At 38.5% G+C, this 22,947-nt stretch overlaps 1 long non-coding RNA gene and 1 pseudogene across 1 annotated transcript; both read right to left on the bottom strand.

Annotated features, from left to right (window-relative positions):
* Positions 1-13,323: 13,323 nt before the first annotated feature.
* LOC115950511 lies at positions 13,324-15,767 on the bottom strand. Its single transcript, XR_004083055.1, has 2 exons — positions 15,491-15,767; positions 13,324-13,558 (listed from the first exon to the last, which is right to left on the bottom strand). It is a non-coding gene; the product is annotated as an uncharacterized LOC115950511 (long non-coding RNA).
* Positions 15,768-16,865: 1,098 nt separating this feature from the next.
* Positions 16,866-22,031, bottom strand: LOC115994560 (annotated as a pseudogene).
* Between the last annotated feature and the right edge of the window lie 916 nt (positions 22,032-22,947).

The following is a 22,947-nucleotide window of genomic DNA, read 5'->3' as shown; positions in this document are numbered from 1 at the left end:
ATCCACACATAACACACAAGTTTATGTTCAATAAATGCCATATTCATTTGTGTGATTGTACTTGATGAAATGTGTTTTCACATGCTCAATCTTTGTTAAATCAAGCACAAAAAGATTTTTGAGTGTTTTAGGTGTTTTTGGAAAGTATTTTGTTTGAAAAATCTGAAAATTTCAAAAATCCAGTTCTGCCCTGTTTTGGCGGCTCAGTTGCGGGTATGCCAAGTCGCAAGCCTCAGTCACGTCTTCGCGGGTCATTTTTGGCGACTTGTTCGCGAGTGGAAGGTCCAGTCGCGAGGGTTACTCAGAGATTTTCGCGGCTCAGCTCGCGACTTACTCGCGGGTAGACCTTCCAGTCGCAAAAAACACTTAGAAAAATTTTTCAAATTTTTGTCCTTAGTGTTTTGGCGGCTTGAACTAGCGACTTTGTGGCGACTCAATCAAGTCGCGAAAAACGCGTGTTTGGCAGAAATAGGGGCAGTTTTTAAATCTTTTTCAGTTTTCCCTCGAATATTTGTGACTGTTCATCTTCTCTCTAAACTATCTCCTTCCCAAACACTCCGTGCTCCCATTTCCAATCTCCATTGTTGCATATTTTCTGCTCAAATTCTTCAAGTCACAGGTATGGGTTTTCAGTTTTGAACTCATTTCTACTTGATTTTGTGTTTTTCCCCTTGATTTTTCGCATATGTTTATGATTTAGAAATGGGTTTGTGATTCGGCTATTGCTCTTTGTTCATGCTTAGCTTGCGGATGCTGTTGCTAAAGTTTGTTTTGATCTTGGTTGTTTCGTTTTTGGTCTTCATCCTGTGCTTAGCTAAGTGTGTCTTTTATTTTATCTGATCTTGAGCTGTTGAGTTGTTTCAAAATGTTCTGTTTGATGATGTGAGTTTTACTGTGCTGAGTGTGCATGTTCTATTGTGCTAATCTGTTGGGAGCATCTGTTAGTTTCAAAATGCTGATTTTGAGTCATATCATTTTTCCATTATATGTCTCAATGACATATATTTGCCTTTAGGATAGTTTCTATATCTGCTGATTTTATTCTCCCCTGCATTCTCCCTGTTGTTCTTGTGTTTCCTATTTTAGGCTTGTTTATCCATGTGGTTGATCTACGCAGCTTATTGTTTAAGTGTTCAAGTTCTTTTGTGTGGCTGAAATCTCTTTGTTAATTACATGGTACTGACTAGTTCTACACATATATTGTTCTATGCTGTTGTGGCCTCTTCTGATTGTTCACAGATGGCTCCGTCACCTCCGAAGAAGAAAACTCTTGCAAAGAAGGCTGACAAAAGATTGAAAATGGATTCTAAACTGTTTAGGTCAGTTCAACACTTTGAGGAATACAAGGATATCTTCTTGAAAGCAGGGATTATTCAAGAAAGATTTGTAGATTTGGAGGACTTAAGACAATCTTTTATCCCCTAGTTGTTTTGAAGGAAGAGGATGGGAAAAGTTTCTGAGTGATCTCCCTGTAGTGTGTGAACCCCTGATTAGGGAGTTTTTATTCAAATACTGTGATAAGGGAGAATGAGTTAAGTTGCTGGGTTAGAGGTAAAAAATTCATTTTGGATGCACATGTCATTGATGATGTGTTAGGGCTTGAAGGATTAGAAGATCAGGAATTTATCAATTACAAGGATAGGAGTGTTTCTATTGAAACAGTTCAACAAAAGATAGGTGGGCAGAGAGAAGGGAAATGTTTGAATACCACTGCCTTTCCAGTAGACATGAGGTGTCTAACAATAATCATGATGTTTAACCTCTATCCCATAAAGAAGTTGACTACAATCAACTATGCTAGAGCAATTTTTCTGATGGATCTCAAAGAAAAGAATTTCATCGACATAAGTTCCCACATATATGACACCATTGTGGATGAGACAAGAACAACCTCTAGGCCAAAATTGATCTTTCCCAATTTGCTAATGAGGATTTTTAGAAGGAAGGGTGTTCCAATCCCTCAAGACATCAGTCTCATGTCCACACCCTCTGCAATTAACAAGCTTACCTACAAAAGGATAAGTGTTAGGCTTCTAGGAGAAGAAGATGAAGGTGATGAAGGAGAGGGTGTCCCAATGGAGACTGAAGCAGAGGAAGCAATGCATGTATCAACCTCAACACCTAGGAGGAGTGGCAAAAGGTCTAGAGCATCAACGTCTTCAGAGAACAAAAACTGAGCACTCTGAGAGGATGAGAGCCATGCAGGACCAGATTGATGTTTTGTCTGCAAAACTTGACAGCTTCACCACCCAGCATGAACAGTGACCTTTTGGCCATTCCGGTCAAAAAGGGGGAGATGTTTCTTTTTGTTGTTGATGACATTGATGATGAGAAGCAGAAAAGCAGCTCTTAAGGGGGAGTAATGTGTTGAGGGGGAGTTGTCAAGTTGTCAAAATCAGAGACTTTGTTTATATATGCTTATGTTTTGGGTATTTAATGATTTTATGGGTTTGATACACTGTGTTTTTGGTGTATAGTTGTTTCTAACTCTTAACCTATATTCTTGGTTTAAACTTTAATATATTTTGATGATGTTATTCAGGATGTTTTGTGTTTGTACCCATGTGCTTTTGTAAGCTTTTAAGGTTAATGTTTTATGCATAGTTTGTAGGCTTTATGATATGTACCTTGCTTAATGCAGCCTTTATGTTATGTTGAAATCAATACTTTAATCTAAATGTCTTGCATTTTGATTTATGTACTGTCACTCTTGTGCCCTTGTAGGATTGTTCCTAGATGCATATACCTTGTGTATTATGCATTGGTTGAGTGTTGAGCATACAAGTATCTTGCCTTGTGCTTGTTAACTTGTATGTCCTTGTGTTTATTCCAAGTGTGAATGAGCACTGTGATCACTACCTTGTGGTGTTCACTTGGCTGATCAAGCCATGATTTGTTTCTTAACTCCATCTTTGCTTGATCACATATTGCCTGTTTCATATGCATTTTATGATTTTCTGCTTACAATGATCATGGTGTATTGTTGTGTTTCAGGAGTATTATGTTCATATAATTCAAGTGCTTCACAGCTTCTAGAGTTAGGTGTGAGTGAGTTTTGTTCAACTGTTCCCAACTCACATGTTAAGTATAGAGTCTGTTTTAGGGTTTTATCATGGAATAGCCAAAGGGGGAGATTATAAGGTTGAATTTATTCAACCATTTAATTGGCTTTATTCCGTGCCAAATTTGCTTGTAATTCAGCATTTAGTAACCCTGTATTTAGGTGAGTTTGATGTAAGGGTAGTGAGTGAGATAGAGTGAAGATTGCTCAAGAGTGTGGAAGAAAACAGAGACTCGCGGCTGGGCCTCACTGGTGACTCGCGGCTGCAAGCCGCCAGACGCAGCACACGTGCCAAGCATGCTGGAAGGTGAACAGTCATGCAAGCTGGAGCACTACAGGACAAAACAGGACAACTGGCCATACGGTTATCTCGCGACTGGATCTCGCGACTTAGTCAAGCCGCGAGGTCAAGCCGCGAACCACCCCTATTTTGTAAAACCTGACGTTTCACATTCCTCTCCCACTCCAGTATAAATACTCCTTTTACCCACGATTGTAAGAGAGCTTCCAGAGAGAATTTTGAGAGAGAAACCCTAAAGAAAAACTAGATTGATTCACCCACAATCTATACATTAGAGTCTCTTCAAATTCCTCAACTCTCTTCCTCTCCATTGTCAAATCCTTGAGAGGCATTATACCAAACCTGATTCTCACCATTATCATTACTGTGAGAGAGCTGTTTGGATTACTGGGAAGCAGTTAGGAAGGAACCAATCTTCATTGGTTGATGCTACGGTCTAGTAGCAGAATCCGGGAAGTTAGAAATTTGGGGGTCTAAACATTCAAGGGTGTTTATACACGTTTTTGAACTTTCAATATGGTTTATTGTGTAAGGACTGTGGCATTATTATTAACCCAATGGATGTTTTTTATAGAGGTGTTGAAACAGATACTTTGACAAGTACAATCTCTTTCACTCCAATATTAATTGCTTATAATATTTTGTATCTATAAAAATTCTTCTATTGGCTTCAACTCAAAATTTTCTCATAAACAATACTACTCTTGTTAGTGGGAAAGACATAAAAAACAGCTACCATACATCATTTGTAAAGGAAAAACCAAAAGGCTCGGCAACCCAATCTGATATGTGTTAAACAACACCTTTAGGATAAAATACCCAACTGTTTTGTTCTTATTACAGAATCTAAATCTAAATTCCCAAAATTTTGAATGTTTACACAAATTTATGATCTTTTTCACTCATTTTTATTGTGTCTAGACTTTAACTCTTTTTAACCATTAGATTTCTCATATATCAACGGTGTATAGAAGGTGTAACTCTTGTGGATTTACACCAGATGTAATTCGATCCCATCTCATATATATATATATATATATATATATTACTATAAATTTCTTATAATTCTCTCTCACATTCTCTCGTGAAGAAGTGGTTATTCTCTCTCTCTCCCTCTCTTTCTCTCTCTCTCTTGCAACTCTAATTTATATTGATGAATCATTATGAATTTTATAACTTTATTTTGGGTCCATATGTTTTGGTGTTGTATTTTTTAGGTTTCCATTACAAGTACTCTCTCTCTCTCTCTCTCTCTCTCTCTCTCTTAGTTTCAGTTTTTTTTTTTTTTTTTTTTTGAGTTAATACTTGATTATTTTGGAAGTAAGAATTTTTGTTTATATCAAAACACAATCTTAGCTATGCTAATTATAGATCGACATTCAGACCATTTTGGTCTATTTCAGTCCACTTCATCTATTCGGTCCAATTTGGTCTACTTCAGTCCATTTAGGTCCAATTTAGTCTACTTTAGTCCAATTAGGAACATTCAATCTACTTCGCTCAATTCAGTCCAATTTAGTCTATTCGGTGTACTTCGATCCATTCGGTCCAATTTGGCCCATTTGGTCCATTCCATCCAATTCCGTCCATTCGGTATACTTTAGTCCATTTGGTCTACTTAGGTCTAATATGGTCCATTTGGTCCAGTTTACTCTATGCGGTCAAATTTGGCCCATTCGGTTCACTTAAACCAATTTGGTCCAATTTGTTCCATGCGGTCCACTTAGGTCTATTCGGTCAAATTTGGTTCATGTGGTCTACGTCAATCTATTTAGTCCATTTGGTCTATTTCAGATCACTTTAGTCCAATTCGATGTAACTACTTAAAAATAGGAAAATACAAGTTTAGATTTTAAGAACGATCAATTATTTGAATAATATCAATTGTAATTATATAATAAGTTTTGGATATCATAATAATTTCCTTTAGAGAATGAGAATTTGAATAATAATTTTGAAACTTAAAAGAAATTTAATTGTACTAAAAGAAACTAGGAAAATATACATATTAATAATAGTTAGAAGAATATGGACTGTAGGGTTAAGGGCTTAAATTGAATATTGGGCCTTGGGTCTTGGTCGAAAGAATAGTAATTTGAGAACAAACGAATGGTGTTGGATGGGTCAAGCTTAGAATCTAATGAGTAAGATACAAATGGAAGGGCGGTTCGAGGAGGAATAACTCCTTAGATATGCTAGGTACAACTCAAATGTATGTCCTGATAGTCAGGGGGACCTCCCAAGAAGCTCCAGTGATAAGGATATGCATCATGAACATATGAGAAGGAGGGGAACCCAAAAATATATAAGGGAGAGCTGCTACCATTGCATATAATGCACTGCAGCTACTTTTCTGGCCGCATTTATGTGGAGAAGACCCCTGAACAGTGCTGTCATGGCTAACACAACTCACAAAAAGGCAAAGAGGGACAGGTACTTAAATAAAGGCTCAAATGACCAACAAGTGTAGGATCAAGATGGTCCAAAGGGAGCTATATAATGTAAGAGACCCTCCGTAAGGAGGGAATCAAAAAAATAAAGAGAGAACATTATAGCCATCAAAGTTATATTTGTAACTTGTTTAATTGATTTATATAAAGACTTACCTCGTCGGACAGTGAATTGATTCAGATCAGTGCTTCTTGTTTTTTCTTGATCGTCATCTAAATCCATACTAGCCAGTGTCCAATTCATTAGGGCCTAGTTCTTTGACCCACTCTCTATAAATTTATTGTACTGGGCTCACTAGGCCAAGATCCTATACATTTTGGGCTTGGGCTGCAAAACGTGTCCCTACAATTGGTGTCGTCTGTGGGGAGAACTTGTGTAATAGTGAGTGTGACGTTTAACTATGGTAAGATCAAGTCCCCATTAACAAGAATCCATGGGTTCCCAAAGACAAGATGATTTCCTTAACCTCGAATGCAAACGGGATTGAGAAGGTAGCGTACACACCACACATACTAGTAAAAGTTACTCTCGAGTTGGGAGTCATGTCTCTCAGGAGTAGAATGACAGAGCCATGCAAAGGGAAATTGACCATCTAAAGAAGGAATTACGCTATGCACGACGAAGACGAACTCCCTCCCAGTCTGACTCCTCTTCTGATGGTGAGAAGGATGGTAGTTATCGACGTAAATCAAGGACTCCTCCTATTGAGTCTTTCTCATATGAAAAGGAACACCACCGTGAATGCAGATACAAGAACCCAACTCACAGAGGACTGGGAAACGATGTTATAAGTAAAGCGTTGAATCAGATTTCCAAGTCGCCCTACACACGTAGGATTGAAGGGGTAACTCTTCATTTACGTTTCCATCAGCCATCGTTCACCATCTACAATGGATGAACGAACCCAGTGGAGCATGTGAGTCATTTCAGTCAGAGAATGGCTGTCCATTCTAAGGACGAAACCTTGATGTGCAAAGTGTTCCCATCCAGTCTGGGACCTATGTAATGAGATGGTTCGACGGCCTAAGGGTAGATTCTATAGATTCCTTCAAGGAACTCACCCGGGCTTTTGGCTCTCATTTTATTACGTGTACCACGGTCCCTCGGCCCATAGATTCCCTACTGTCCTTATCCATGCGAGAAGGGGAGACTTTGAAGACGTACTCGGATAGATATTGGAAAATGTTCAACGAGATTGATGGTGATTTTGATGACGTGGCCATCAGCACCTTTAAGGCCAGCCTCCCAACCGAGCACGGTTTAAGGAAATCTTTGACTGGCAAGTCTGTCACCAGTGTGCGCTAACTCATGGACTAGATTGATAAGTACAAGAGGGTGGAGGAAGACCAGCAACTGGGGAAAAGAAAAACTGAGGTTATCCCTCAAGAGAGGAGGGGTTTCAGGTCGGATTGGTATAACAATAACAACCGGCCTCGGAGAGACTTTGCTGGGCAGTTAAGGCCTATTAATACTTAGGCGGTTAATGTGGTTTTCCGAGAACCGGTGTATTAGGTTTTGGATAAGATTAAGAATGAGTCGTTCTTCAAATGGCCATACAAGATGGCTGGAAACCCCATGAGGCGCAACCATAGCCTTTATTGCCAATACCATCAAGACTAGGGACACACCACGGGGGAATGTAGAAATTTATGGGACCATTAGGACCAGCTGATCCAAGAAGGAAAGTTGAAGCAGCTTTTGCATTATTCTAATGGCCAAGTAGGCCAGACAGGTTCAAATCCTCGAAGAGATGCTTCCTCAAGACCTCCTCTTGGAATGATCAATGTCATCTTTGCTGCTCTAGGGAGGATTGGGTCTTGTCCCTCTAGAGTGATGTCAGTGGCTCGGCTATCCGCTGAGGATAATAATCTGGATTTGAAGAGAGCTAGAATGGATATTCAATTGGCAATAAGTTTTCGAACGAGGATAAGATTGGGACCATATAGCCCCACGATAATGCTTTGGTGGTCACGCTCAGGATTCGTGGGTATGACGTGAAGAAGGTGATGGTGGACCAAGCTAGTGGTGCCGAAATTATGTACCCTGACTTATACAAGGGGTTGAATTTGAGACCCAAGGACTTGACGGCCTACAATTCTCTTTTGGTGAGTTTTGATGGGAAGGTGGTCATTCTGAGGGGTCAGATAAGACTACCCATGCAAGTTAGTTTAGAAGTGGTGGAAGTAAACTTCATTGTAGAGGATGCCTATTCCCCCTACACAGCCATTGTAGCCAGACCCTGGATTCATGCCTTGGAGGCTGTCTCTAACACTTTGCATCAAAAGGTGAAATATCTGTCGGGGGGTCGCATTGAAGAAATCGTGGGGAATCAATCCACAGCTAGGCAATGCCTAGTGGTTGCCATCTTACATCAACTCGAAGCTGAGTCCTCGGCCTCTGCTGGAGGATGCTTGTAGCAATGAAAGGCTCCGACATTTCCTATAAATGGACCAGCTGAGGAGGCAAAATGTGAAGATTTAGAAATGGTTATGGTCGGTGATGACTCGGAGAAGTTCTTTCTGATCGGAGCTCAGCTACCTCATAAGGAGAAGGAAGAGCTAGTAGAATTTTTTAGGAAAAATATTGACATGCTTGCATGGAATGCTTACGAAGCACCGAGGGTGGACCCGAGCTTCATCTGCCATCATTTAAATGTTAACCCATCCATCACTCCCAAAAAGCAATCACCTTGACGCCCATCCAAGGAACATGCAAATGCTGTCATAGAGGAGGTGATGAAGCTAAAGCAAGTAGGGGAAATCAAGGAGGTTTTCTACCCTGAATGGCTGGCCAATACTATGGTGGTGAAAAAGAAGAACAGGAAATGGCGAGTGCGTGTGGACTTCACAGATCTAAATAAGGCTTGCCCAAAAGATCCATTTCCTATGCCTCAAATAGATCAGTTGTTGGATGTAACAGTGGGACATCCTCGAATGAGCTTCTTAGACCCCTTTCAAGTATATCATCAGATACCACTAGCCCTGGACAATCAAGAAAAGACAGCTTTTGTCACTCCCATTGGAAACTACCACTACAAAGTGATGCCCTTTGGTTTGAAAAACGCAGGGTCTACCTATCAAAGGATGATGTCGAGAATGTTTGAACCACAGCTGGGCAGGAGTATTGAAGTCTATATAGATAACATGGTGGTGAAGAGCAAGGAGGTGGATGAGCATGTGGCAGACCTCAGAAACATCTTTGAAATTCTGAGGAAACACAAGTTGCACCTAAAAGCTTCCAAGTGCTCATTTGGTGTGGGATCAGGAAGTTTTTGGGCTACATGGTAACTCACAGGGGAATTGAGGTCAATCCCAATCAAATCAAAGTCATTAACAGTTTACAACGACTTTGAAACACCAAAAAGGTCTAGAAGCTTATTGGAATGACTGTTGCCTTGAACTGGTTTATTTCTCGGTCAACAGATAGGTGCAGACCTTTTCTTCCTCTTGATGAATAAGTGGAAGGGATTTGAGTGGACCGAGGAGTGTGCTTTGGCCTTCCAATAACTTAAAAAATATCTATCTCGGCCACCTATCATGTTTAGTCTTGAGGTGGATGAGGTTTTGTTTGCTTATATCGTTGTGGCTCTTCATGCTGTAAGTTTGGTGTTGATACAAGTTAACAGTGGCAGAAAACGGCTAGTTTACTATGTGAGAAAGCCACTACCTGAGGCCGAGATTAGTTATCTACCATTGGAGAAAGCCATTTTGGTAGTGGTGCATGCTACACGAAAGCTTCCCCATTACTTCCAAACACACATAGTTGTTGTCCTAACTCAGTTTCCGCTCAGATCTATACTTTGAAGTGCTGATTACACGAGGAGGATTGCTAAATGGGGCACAGTTCTAGGGGCTTTTGACATCAAGTACATGCCTCGTACCTCTGTCAAGAGTTAGGTCCTCGTTGATCTGGTGGCCGAGTTCAGTGAACCTCCATAAGTGGCAGCGACACAGAGCATGGATGGAAAATTAGTTGGCACAATCTTCCTGCAAGAACCTTTAGTCTAGAAGGCATATGTTGATGATGTAGCAAATCAAAGGGGCTCCGGAGTGGGGCTAGTTCTGATTCCTCCTGAACAAATCACCATTAAAAAGTCACTAAGACTGGGCATCTCGGCTGCAAATAATGAGGCTGAATATGAATTTTTGCTGGAAGGAATGTCCATGGTTCAAAGAATGGGGGGAAAGTCAGTAAAGATGTTCTCAGACTCAAGACTAGTTGTTGGCCAAGTGAAGGGCGAGCTAGAAGCAAGAGATGAGAGAATGCAAGGGTACTTAAGTCAAGTTAGGCATTTGCAATCAGTATTGAATCATTCAGTCTATTGCACTTCCCTAGAGGTGGAAATACACATGCTGATTCCCTAGCCACGCTTGCAACCTCCTCGGCGTAGAGCTTACCTCAGGTTATCCTTATAGAAGACTTGTGCAAACCCACGGAGGTAAAGGGAAAGGTGGTCCATGTTCACCAAGTTAGAGAAGGGCTTAGCTGGATGGACCCCATAGTACTATTCTTGAGAGATGACATCTTGCCGGAGGATAAATTAGAAGCTGACAGAGTACGGAGAAAGGCGCCTCGTTTCTGGATATCTGAGGACCAAAAATTGTACAAGCGCTCTTTTTATGGGCCATATCTACTCTGCATTCACCCTGAAACATCAGAGCTACTCCTTGAGAAGTTACATGAAGGGATTTGTGGAAGGCATATAAGAGGCAAATCTTTGTCTCACAAAGCCATCACCCAGGGCTATTGGTGGCCAAATATGCAGAAAGAAGCGTAAGAATATATGAGGAAGTGTGATCAATGCCAAAGATTTTCACCAAATATACATTAACCAGAAGGAGTCCTTAACCCCCTATACAGGCCTTGGCCATTTGCTCAATAGGGCTTAGATATCGTTAGCCCTTTCCCCAAGGCAGCAGGGAACAAGATGTATTTGCTGATCGGCACGGATTGCTTTACTAAGTGGGTTGAAACTGAGCCTTTGGCGAATATCAAAGATGTGGACACTAACAAGTTTTTCTGGAAATACATTGTTACCTGGTTCGGGGTCCCTCGTACCCTTATCTCGAACAATGGCTTTCAGTTTGATAGCAAATCTTTCAAGAGATATTGCTGTGATTTAGGAATTACAAATAGATATTCTAAACCAGCTTATCCCCAAGGGAATGGTCAAGCCGATATTGTTAACAAGGTCATAGTTAATGGACTCAAAAAGAGGCTGGATGATGCGAAGGGAAAATGGGTAGAAGAGCTGTCATATGTCCTCTGGGCGTATAGAACTATACCTTGCAGGTCAACAGGAGAGACCCCTTTTTCAATGACTTATGGAGCCGAGACTGTTATTCCTTTAGAAACTGGCTTCTCAATGCTAAGGACCAGTGAATTCAATCCGAGCAATAACAATGAGTTGCTAGAAAAGAACTTACACTTTATTGAAGAAAGAAGAGAAAGTGCAATGGTTCAATTGGCATACTACCAACACAAACTCAAGCAAGGTTATGATGCCAATGTAAAGCTGAGGCCATTAGTGCCTGGTGACTTGGTATTGAGAAAAGTTATAGGTACTGCGAAGAACCCAGTGTGGAGAAAGTTAGGGGCCAATTAGGAAGGACTATATCGCATCACCTCGGTGGTTGGTATATGAGCATATTTTTTGAAAGACTTAGATGAGCATGTAATATTGCGCCCTTGGAATGTAAACAACCTGAAAATGTATTATTATTAATGAAAGTTTCCTTTGTCAATATGTTCATTTGTTGTATAAAGGCATTGTACTTCCCTTTATTTTTTCTTTATATGTGTTAAACAGAACCTAAGTTATGTCAAGCTCCTTGGACCACATACTTTGGTAAAATTAACACTCAATGACATCTTTATAAGTAATTAAACAGAACCTTAGTCATGCCTGGCTCCTCAGGTTAGATGCTTTAGGGAAATTAACACACCAATGACATCTTTATAAGTGATTAAATGGAACTTTAGTCATGCTTGACTCCTCGGACCAGATGTTTTGGGGAAACTAACACATCAATGGCATCTTTATAAATGATTAAATAGAACTTTAGTCATGCCTGGCTACTCGGACCAGATGCTTTGGGGAAATTAACACACTATGACATCTTTATAAGTGATTAAACAGAACCTTAGTCATGCCTGGCTTCTCGGACTAGATGCTTTGGAGAAATTAACACTCAATGACGTGCTTTATAAGTGATTAAACAGAACCTTAGTCATGCCGGGCTCCTCGGACCAAATACTTTGGGGAAATTAACACACTATGACATTTTTATAAGTGATTAAATAGAACCTTAGTCTTGCCTGGCTCCTCGGACCAGATGCTTTGGGGAAATTAACACACTATGACATCTTTATAAGTGTTTAAATAGAACCTTGGTCATGCTTGGTCCCTTGGATCACATACTTAGGGAAAATTAACACTGTAACATCTATTTGTTTTTCACTATGTGTTAAAACAGATTCAGGATTATATCCAACTCCTTGGATAGTTGGCTTTGAGCAAGTTAAAGTCCTTAATTATTTATCTAAGTGTTGGGAAGGATGAAGGATATGTGCCCTCTTACTCTTTACAAAGTACGTTACTTTATTAGATTTAGCCTCTATTGCAGAAGGGTCTATTCACAATACAAGTATGTGGTAAATCTCTTTATCACTATTACTTGGTCAAATTGCTTGAATTATTGACAATGTGCTATTGTTAGCCATTTTACTAAAGGCAAAATTGCAGCAGTTCAATGTTATTTACAATAGTAATAATCTTCAAAGCATATAAGGTAAAGATGCAAGAAACAAAAAGAAAGGAATTTCCATTAAATGAAATAAAAAGTATGTTATATACAATGATAGATCGTCATTACAGAAACAAAAACCACAAACAAAATAACAAAAGAAAATACAAGATGAATCCTGAAAGCTACTTCTTGGCCTTGAGGTGGTCTTCCTTTGGCCCAGCTTGGAGGGAGGGACGTCCTTGGCCTTGGGATCAATCTCTTTGGTCTTGGCCTCAGTCTCTTGTGCTTTGGCCTTAGCATCGTCCTTGGCTTTAGCAAAGGGCTTGGTTTTTTTGCCTTTACCCTTGTCCTTGGCACCCTTGACCCCTTGGCCTTGGTCACCAGCTTGGCTGGGTCCTTTCGATGCCTTAGGAAGGGGGAGATCAGCCTGGATAGTCAGGGGTGCACTGAGGATTCAAGAGCAGTGGCAGAGGGAGATGAGAGAGCAATCAGGACTTCATGAAAAGGTCTTGCTGCTTCTACTTCCTCACAATGTCCATGTCCTTTGGCAAAAGGAGTGGCTGCTCCAAGGCCTCAGCTACATATGCACCGTGGCCTCTTTGGAACTCCCTGACTGAGGCGTTCCAAGGGATGGCAGCCCTATCCACTTCCAGTCGAGGAGACTAGGTGTGTTGCTGAAGGCGTACCTCGGCCCTAGTCTGCTTCTCCCAGCTATCTACGGAAGTGGACCTTTTGACCCTAGGGTCTTTGGCCACCTTCTATTGTTTAGCGCCCTTCTGAGGGGCCTCCTCTCCTTCCTTAAGATCCTCAACTGGCCTCTTCTTCTTTAGATTTGGAAGGGCTTTTAATTCGAGGTCGGTAGGGGGTAGAAGGACAACTAGCCGTTGTCCAATTCATTAGGGTCTAGTTCTTCAACCCACTCTCTATCAATTTATTGTACTGGGCTCACTGGGCCAAGATCCCATAAATTTTAGGCTTGGACTGTAAAATGTGTGCCTACATGGACCATTTCAAAAAGAATCATATCAATCAAAGACATCAAAAATGATAAAATTAGATATTTGTAAAAATAGAGTGATGGAAATTACTTTTTTGAAATAGTTTATTTTTTAGGGAGAACAAATTATCTACAAAAAAATTGTGAGAATAAATTGTACATATTTAGTATAAGTTGGTTATGAGTTTTGATTATCATAATAATCTCTTTTAAGAGAATGAAGAATTTGAGTAATAATATATACATACATACATATATGTATGTATATTCATAGTCTTCATGTTTAAAAAGAATTTCACTTAAATTTAACTGGACTAAAATGCTATGTTGATGTGGCACAACAAAAGTGTAGCAACAATAAATACCATGTTTAAGATTTTTAATATTAGGAGTTTGAGATCTATATTTTTTTTTAAATAAATTTGGATTTAGAATAGGCGTTATCAACCCATATATGTCTTTTCCCTATACGTCAGTGCACAAAAATGGATTGAAGATGACCAAAATAGACAAAATGGGAACAAGGTTGACCGAATGGACAAAATAGGACCAAATGGGAACAAGGTGGACTGAAGTGGACCAAATAAGATCGAATGGTTAGATTAGGACCAAAGTAGACATAATGGACCGAATAGGAAAAAATAGGAATAAATATGACCAAATAGGATCAATGTTGATTGAATAGGACCAAAGTGGACAGAATGGACCGAATTGGACCGAATAAGAACGAATGGACAGATTAGGACCAAAGTGGACATAATGGACCGAATAGGACCAATGTCGACCGAATAGGACTGAAGTGGATAGAACTAATGTGGACCGAATAGGACCAAAGTGGACTGAGTAGAATCAAAGTGGATTGAATAGGACAAAATGGATTGAAGTGGACCGAATAGAACTAATATGGACAGAATAGGACTTTGGAATATTTAGGCAATGTTTGGATTGGGAGTATCTCATAACTCAAAAATCATAACTCAAAAACCATAACTCAAACTCATCACCCATGTCTCAAAACTCTATCTCAGCTAAAAACCCAAAACTGAAAATTCTTATTTGGCTCAATATCTCAAAATCTTGTATCTCTGCTTAGCACTCAACTTTTTCACTTTTTGGTGGAGCTCACAGCCTGTATAGGTCAGAAGGCAATTGTCTCTTACACGTGACATCTTCTATCTCCTTTCACCCAAAATACTGTTTTGTCTTCCTTATCTCAACACACACACACACCGAATGTTAGAACAAAGAGCATGGTGAGTTCCTTTTCCTTTTCCTTTTCTACACTTCCACCTCCATATCCCCAAGACCCATCGCCTACAAACACCCAACGAGATTTTGGCGCCGGTGAGTTCCTTTTCCTTCTCTGATTTTATGGGCTATGGTGTACGAGATTTGCTCTTCTTCCTCTGTCCTGAAAGAACCCCTAAATACCCAAATTTTGGTTGAAACCCATCTCCATCAAACCCCTTTCTTTGTTTCTTCAAGGTAGTGCGTATGTAGTACTCCCCAAACCTCACGGGTTTGGGCTTTCCTTTTCAACTATAGGCCTCTGTTGTGTCTAATTTTCCCTTCTTACTCTGCCCCCAAAGAACTCGAAAATCAAACAATGGATCATCCATCTTAACAATATAATAAGTATCCCCAATAACCAGTGTTGAACCATACAATAACCCATAACATATCCCTAAATCAAAGTTCGGAAGTCCACATTTCATCACACACAATGCCAACTATTTTACAAAACCCATCAAACACAAATTTCATTATTTTACAAAACCCATCAATGTTTAGAGAAAAAGTTTCAAAACATTGAAACACAAATAAAAGCAAAACATAGCATCTGAACAAAAACATTGAAATACAAACACTCAAATTTAGAGAAATACAAAACAGAGCACGCTGGGTTTACAGATTAGAGCTGATGAACTGACCGATTTCAGCACCGGTGAGAGATGGGTAGAGTTCAGAGCTGATGAACTGACCGATTTCAGTGCCGGTGAGAGATGGGCTTGTCGGTGGTGCTGGGTCTTCGCTGGGCTGGGTTCTTCTCTCAAAAGATTTTTTCACGCGTAAGATTATGATGAACTGAACCACTGGTGTTTGATATAAAGGCTGGGAAAAGAAAAATTAAAGGTAGTGAATGTTAGTTCAGAGAGGTGGGTGAGATGAGTGAATGCGGAAGCTGGATCTGAAGTAATGGCATCTGAAGGAAGAGAGCGCAAACTAAGGAAAAAGGTAGTGTAAAACTCATTGCTAAGCTAGGATACGCCAAAGGAAGAGAGAGTTCCAACGGTTTGAAGGTGATGTGACTACTCATTGCACCGGGCCCCACACAGTTGAAATTAATAACAAAAATGCCATCAAACTCAGTTTTTAAAAACTGAAAACACCGGTAGACCTATTCTCAATTTTCATTCTCATATCTTAGAATTTTGAGAAACAAGTCTTGGAAACAAAGAATGAAAACAAGGCCAAAAAAATTTCACTTAGTGGGTCCCACGAATTTTGAGTTTTGAGTTATATAACTCAAAACAACCCAATCCAAACACCCTCTTATCATTTTTATTGAATTTTAAGAGCTCATATTTCTAATTTTTAATGTCTATTTTGTTTGTATTTTTTAGCTCAAAACTAAAGAGTTTAGCCCAAATATAATAAAATTTCATACTTTTCAACCCAAAAATTAAGGCAAAAAAGAGAAGAATTTTTGAGCAAAACTTGAAAAGGCAATCTACAAAAGATTTAAGGCCTAATTAGTCCAAAATGGACCGAAGGGGACCAAAATCAACCAAGTGGACCAAATTGGGCCAAAGTAGACCTAATCAGACTGAATAGAAATTGTTTAATTTTTAGGGAGAACAATTTATTTTCAACAAATTTTAGAGAGCAAATTATACATTATATTACAATTACAGAATAATTATTTATTCCCATGTTTCACGTGAGTCTGTGACTAATTTAAAATAAAAATTGAAATCCAAATAATTTTCTTTGAATGCTTATATCCAAAGAACCATGAAAGTATTTTTGATTCACAATAGTCTGAACAGCTTTCAGGAGTAATCATATAAGAATGAAGAAGTGTGCCTTAAGACTCCATGGGCCTGAACATTCATCTCTCTCTCTCTCTCTCTCTCTCTCTCTCATATATTAGTCATCCAAAATTGAGCACATAAAAGTGAGCATCTGTGGAACACAAGGAAAGAGCAACAAGGCTTTTTTCTCCTGTTCCCAACAATTCAATTCCCCGTCTTTATTATCACAGTCCACATCTTCTAAACAAGAAACAAAAATGCTGACGATTACAATTACATTTAGTGAATATAACGCAGAAAGGTTTCATCCAAATAAGTACCCAAAACTAGTAGATATTTATTAGCAGGCTGAAAATACATTGACATGGAATGGTTGAGAAAGTTTGTAACTTTAAAATAAGTCATGGCCAAACAACAAAGGTCCATCATCTAAAAGGCAAGAAAATACAAGAATAAGTGCACCTTTATTACAATAAATGCATGTATAGTAGGATATTAATTTAATAGCTCACTATCTGAAAATGTAATCATACCCGTACGCTCCACACCAACAAAATACGGTGGCACCGATAAAATGAATTGGTATACCAGGGCAACTTAAACTTCATTCTTTGTCATCAGCAGCACGAAGAGAGCCCAATTGTACAGGTGCTTAAGTTCCGACTACTTTTGATGACCCATAAACTGACAAGTCAATACCTTGACCTTTTCTTTCTCTATTTGTTCTTTTATCCAAAAGTAGGTGATCCTCAGTCAGAAATGGCCGAGTGTAGTGACTTAACAGCAAAGCCAGACTACACATTGTACCTTCAATTTCATAGTGGGGGCCCAGCCTAGCTTCTCCTTAATTAGAGTGTTATCCGAGTTTCGACCACGCACACCTTCTGGGCCCGGAATATGAAGGATGGGGAGTCTCAAAGCTGAGGACTATATCAGCCATCTCATTTATGCTGACCATCTCCTCGCTTCCAATATTCACGGGCTCCCGGAAGTTAGATTTTGTCAATCTATATACACAAAATCACAAGTGAAATCAGTTTATCCATAATTTTTTTTTCCACAAATTTTTTTTCCACAATCCTACTATTTGAATGCTAAACAGTTCAAAGAAGTAGTACTTCTTCTTCATCACTAGCCTGTGAAAGAACACAGTATTGAAAACAACATAAAATCCTTTTTAGCTTGTTTAATATGTCATTCATTCATTCTCAATTCCTTTCAACAAGTCCCAAATCCAATGATATGATAGCCAGCTGTGTGTGTGGGTGGGTGGAAGAGGGAGGAGGGGATACTGGTGGGGATTAGTAATTCATTTGAAGCTCTTTCCTTGAAAGTTCAGGGCACATTCAGAGTCCTAGGATAACCCGATACACGGATCTTGAGGGGCGGGGTTGTATATCTGGAGTTTACTAGACAAGAGTGGGTTCACGAAGTGGCCCTATCTTGAAGAGGTTTCTTGTCATATATTTAATAAATAAATAAATAAATAAACTGACATTGAACTACAGAGAACTTCAACCTATAGGGACCCTAAAAAAATGGGACTACTACATATGGTACTCTAGAAAAATGCTCCAACAAGTGCCTCTTACTCATAGTTTTGAGCACAAGAAAAAATTGATAATAAACAAAACCAAATTGAAAAGGTAGCATCAAGCCTCAGTAAACCACATCTAAGAACAAAATTGGCCATCGAATGTTCGTTTGATGGGTAGTGTTACTGAGAATTACCTAGTCCAATCTAGATAATTATTGTAACCCCCAAATTCCAAATTACGACTAATCTAAAAATTAATGCCAAGTGTACGTGATTAACCAATTAAACTAAGCATGTATGATAAGCATAGTATGGATAACGCATATTTAAATGAGCAATCCACAGAAAATTAAAGAACCAAACCAAAGACAGCACCGGATGTGTTATTGAAGTGGAAAACTCGAGAACCAGGCAGAAAATTACATCTACGCATCTAGCACTGAAATAATCCACTAAACTCAGATAGTTTCTGTGCAAATTGACCCACATAGCCCTCCAAGTAGTGCTGCAATCTTGTACTCAAGTTCTATAAGCTCCTGCTCACAATTGACTTCGCCGAGTCCTTTCTCTAACTTAGTCTCCAAATCTGCAACCAAGCAGCAGTTGCATCTTCAAGCCACCATGGCTAAAATGGAAGTGCTCCAATGGTTCCCGCAACATTAATTTACTCACAAAACTCAAGGATGGCGATGATTGTGATTTGGGATAATCACCACTCAAGGATTTGGCTATAGTGAAAGGGAAGAGTAGAGAGAATTGAAGGTGTTTGTCTGTCATACAAATGAGTATGTTCTCTCAAATCTCGGATGGAATTCCTAGGGTTAATTTTGTGGGAAATGATGTATTTATACCGTGGGAAGGGGCTGGTACAGTAGGGAGGAAAATAATAGAATTTCCTCAGGTTCAGCAAACTTGTGGGTGCGACTGTCCCACGAGTTTGAATCCCAACAACTTTTTCAAGATCTGCATTCTGCCACGTTCAAATTTTGCCGGTGCCACTCCTCAATTCACAGGTGCGAACTTGAAACTCCAGCAGCACTACATTGGACTCTAGATACCCAACCCAAATACAAAGGAACCCGCAATAACCCGCAATAACAAAGATTAAAAGATACCCAACCCAAATACAATCAAGTTTTGACAAGGAATAAAGCCATCAAAAAATAAACTAAACGGTTACCTTAGGACACCTTCTACATATAACATATTCATCAATGAATGTGAAAGACCGGGTTTGTAGCCCATCTCCCCACATCTAAAACTTATCAGTGGAAGCGATGGTTTTCCTTCAAAATGCAGCAGGGGTCTTCTCTCTCCCGCCTGACATAAACAAAAGACAAGACAAGCACTATGCATTAACCAAAAAAAAAAACACCCATAAAGGGGTTAAAAATAGAAATTTATCCAGTCATAAGAAATTATAAGCAGGAGTTGACCCTTTCAGGTTCCAAAGGGTCCATACATGTTATCGAACCGCAGAATCCCAAAGTCCTTAGTGTAGTGCTTGCATAGTTCCTCAGTCATGAAATTCTCCAAGCCATATGCATCTTGAGGATATTATACAAGTAACAAAGAGTCCATCAAATTTTTTTTTCTTATTGGTAAGTTACACTAGCATCCTGTAAGTCATAAACCCGCACCCTCACCTTGCACCTTGTTTTCACAAGGGGAGGAGGTGCCATTTGAGATAGAGACCCATCAATTTCAAAAACTCAATTTATAAGTAGATGCAAAAGCTCTAAATAATAAGGAAAAAAACCTCTGCAGGCAAAGCATCAGACTCCATCAAGCTCACATTAGTTTCTAACTGCTTAAATTCAGGGTAAATACGAGCACTAGAGGCATAAAAGAACGTACATATATTATTTGCAAAGTTAATATTCAGATAAGTAAGCACCTGCATGTGTGATAAAATCCAACATTGAGTAGAAACAATTTAAGTAAGTGAGTGGTTCACATAAAATTATTGTGCTGAAACCTAATGGCTTAAGCTTTTTGGTTTGAGTGATGTTCCAAGTGATACCGGTAAATAACAATTTGTTGAAAAAATAGCATAGAATAAATAAGAAATTGATATTTTCTATATTCACTTAAAGATGTTATTAAAAGTGGAAAAAATCCTGAGTCCCACATTGGAAAGGAAAAAGATAATATATGAGTTTATATGTTCATGAGTTGGACATTGGGTTGAACTTTTGACATATGTGGACTGGGCCTACTTGTCCAAATAATAATATTTTATTATTTTAATTTTTGAGTCAGTTAATCTGTGCACAGTAGTTATCACTGAAACAGAGTGTCTATTCAGTAACGTATAATTTTTCATTGTCCCTCATTCATAAAAACAACTTTTGAAGAAAAACTCTCACAATGAGAATATTTTTGTGCATTCATTTTGTGTCAAAGAGAGAGAAAGAGACATTGAGTAGTTCGTAGAGCACAAACTTGTGTGCTTCGTTTTCGTGTTGTAGATCATTTTATCTTAGGAGGCAAACATCCATGAGTCTCAAAGCACCACAATGATTGTGTGAGAGGCGAAATCTACTTTAAAGAGATTGTGTCAAACACAAGACTTGATTTGATTCATTCATCTTTCATGCATTTCTGTGAGTTTTTAATTATTTGAAGATTTCTTCATAAATATATTCAATATTTGTTTATTGCTCTTGTCAATCATATCTATTTGTGTTATTGCTTATATTTAGATATGTGTGTTGCTCCTTTTGCTTTATCACAAAAGTAAATTGTTGAAATATATCCAACAATCTTAAAGCAAATTTCATACATTTTAATTTATTTTTGTGATTTATGGTGGAAGGAATTTTGTGTTCGTTGAAAAACGCTAAATCAGCAACTGTATACCCCTGCGCAGAACTTGGAAATACTGAGTTAGTGTTTATCCGGTGAAAATGGCCAAATACCACCATTTTGTAAAATTTGTAGCAAAAAAGCACTGTTTCAGAACTAAATGGGAATCTACCACTTTTTATGTACTCGAGCTCACTAAACTCGAGTTCTAAATGGTACTCGAGTTTACTAAACTCGAGTTCCTAATTTCATTCCACCGCGGCGTTGCTAACCTGGAATTTGTGCAATTAAAAAGAATAATGTAGTACTCGATCTTGGTCAACTCGAGTACCATGCTCGAGTTCTTTGTAAATAAAATGGTGGTTATTTTTTTTCTACAGTACTCGAGCTTGGTAAACTCGAGTTCCTTATAACTTCTTTTTTTTTTGGGATAATCGACAAATAAACATAAACTTAAAAATAAGTAGTTTTGTTATGTTTTTAGGGAAATCGAGCATGGTAAACTTGAGTTCCTTATAATTTTTATTTTTTTTATTTTTATTTTTTATGATCAACAAATAAACATAAACTTAAAAATAAGTAGTTTTGTTTTATGTTCTTATGGAACTCGAGCTTGGTAAACTCGAGTTCCTTATAACTTTTTTTTTTTTTTTTTTGGGATAATCGACAAATAAACATAAACTAAATAATAAGTAGTTTTTTTTTATGTTTTTATTTATTTAAATAGAAGCATTGTAAAATATAGAGATTTTAATTTCAAAACATGAATTTTTAGGCCACTCATACCCCTTGTTCATTCATTTTTAACACACTCATCAATTTCTTACTTCTCGGAAGCGTTATGGTCAAATTGGTTAAAATATTGGGGTTAAATAAAAATCTCACTCCATATTTAGCTATGGGCACAGCGAAAGAAGTTTAAGTGACATATTGTTACTTTATCAATCTTGTTTGAAATTACTGTATGGTTAAATGGTTGATAAGTATTGCAGAAAGAGTGGACCACTCGGATATAAAGAAGAACTTAAGCTTTACCACATCTGGATATGTAAGTTCTTCACTTGCAGTGTTTCTAAGAGGAATGTGAACCATTTTTTTTATGTATATCTAAATGTTTGGCTGATGATGTGAAAGTCGCTTTGGCAACTTTTTTTCTTGGCAAGTTGTAGCACCCCATGTTTAGATATTGCTCACTGTTTTTGTCACGACCCAAACCTGTACTTCAGAGTTTAGAGCATGACCGGCATGTTAATATCAAGTTTATCTCAATACTAACACGAAACAACCTAAACTGAAGGTACTTATCAAGAATTATTTCTTGAATTCCTGGTTATTTTCTTGCATAAAGCCATAATATACAAAAAAAAGTTAGGGCCTGTTTAATAGGAGAATTTTTTTTTTTTTTTTTCAAAATAGTATGAAATCAATTTTTTTTAAATTGAAATTAAAACTAGTTTTAAGATAATAATTTTTACTTTATATGTGTGTAGGGATAAGGGCTCAGAATCATATATTGGGCCTTGGGTTTGGTCCGAGGACGTTGAATGGTCCGAGAAGGGACAAATAATTACTAGTAATTTCAATTTAAAGTCTCATGAGTAAGGAATAAATAGAAGGTGGTCTGAGGAAGAACTCTTCCTCAAATATGGTGAATGCAGCTTAAGTACATATTCCAGCAATTAGAATGACCCTCCAAGAAGCTCTAATGATAGGGACGTGGCTCATGAACATACAAGAAAGAAGGAAACCCAAAAATATCTAAGGGAAACCTGTTACCACCGTATTAAATGCACTACAGCTACTTTTCTAGTCGCATTTATATGGAAAAAACCTCTGAACAGTACTACCTTGGCCATCACAACTCACAGAAAGTCAAAGAGGGTGTCAAATGGGATAGGTACTCAAGTAAGGACTCAAATGATCAACAAGTGTTGGATCAAGATGGTCTAAGGGGAGTTATATAATGTGAGAGACCCTCTGTCACGCCCCAAACCCCAAAGGGTCCAAA

Source organism: Quercus lobata, chromosome 6 (assembly GCF_001633185.2).
Source record: "Quercus lobata isolate SW786 chromosome 6, ValleyOak3.0 Primary Assembly, whole genome shotgun sequence".
Taxonomy (NCBI): domain Eukaryota; kingdom Viridiplantae; phylum Streptophyta; class Magnoliopsida; order Fagales; family Fagaceae; genus Quercus; species Quercus lobata.
This window is presented reverse-complemented; position numbering and strand designations above follow the sequence as displayed.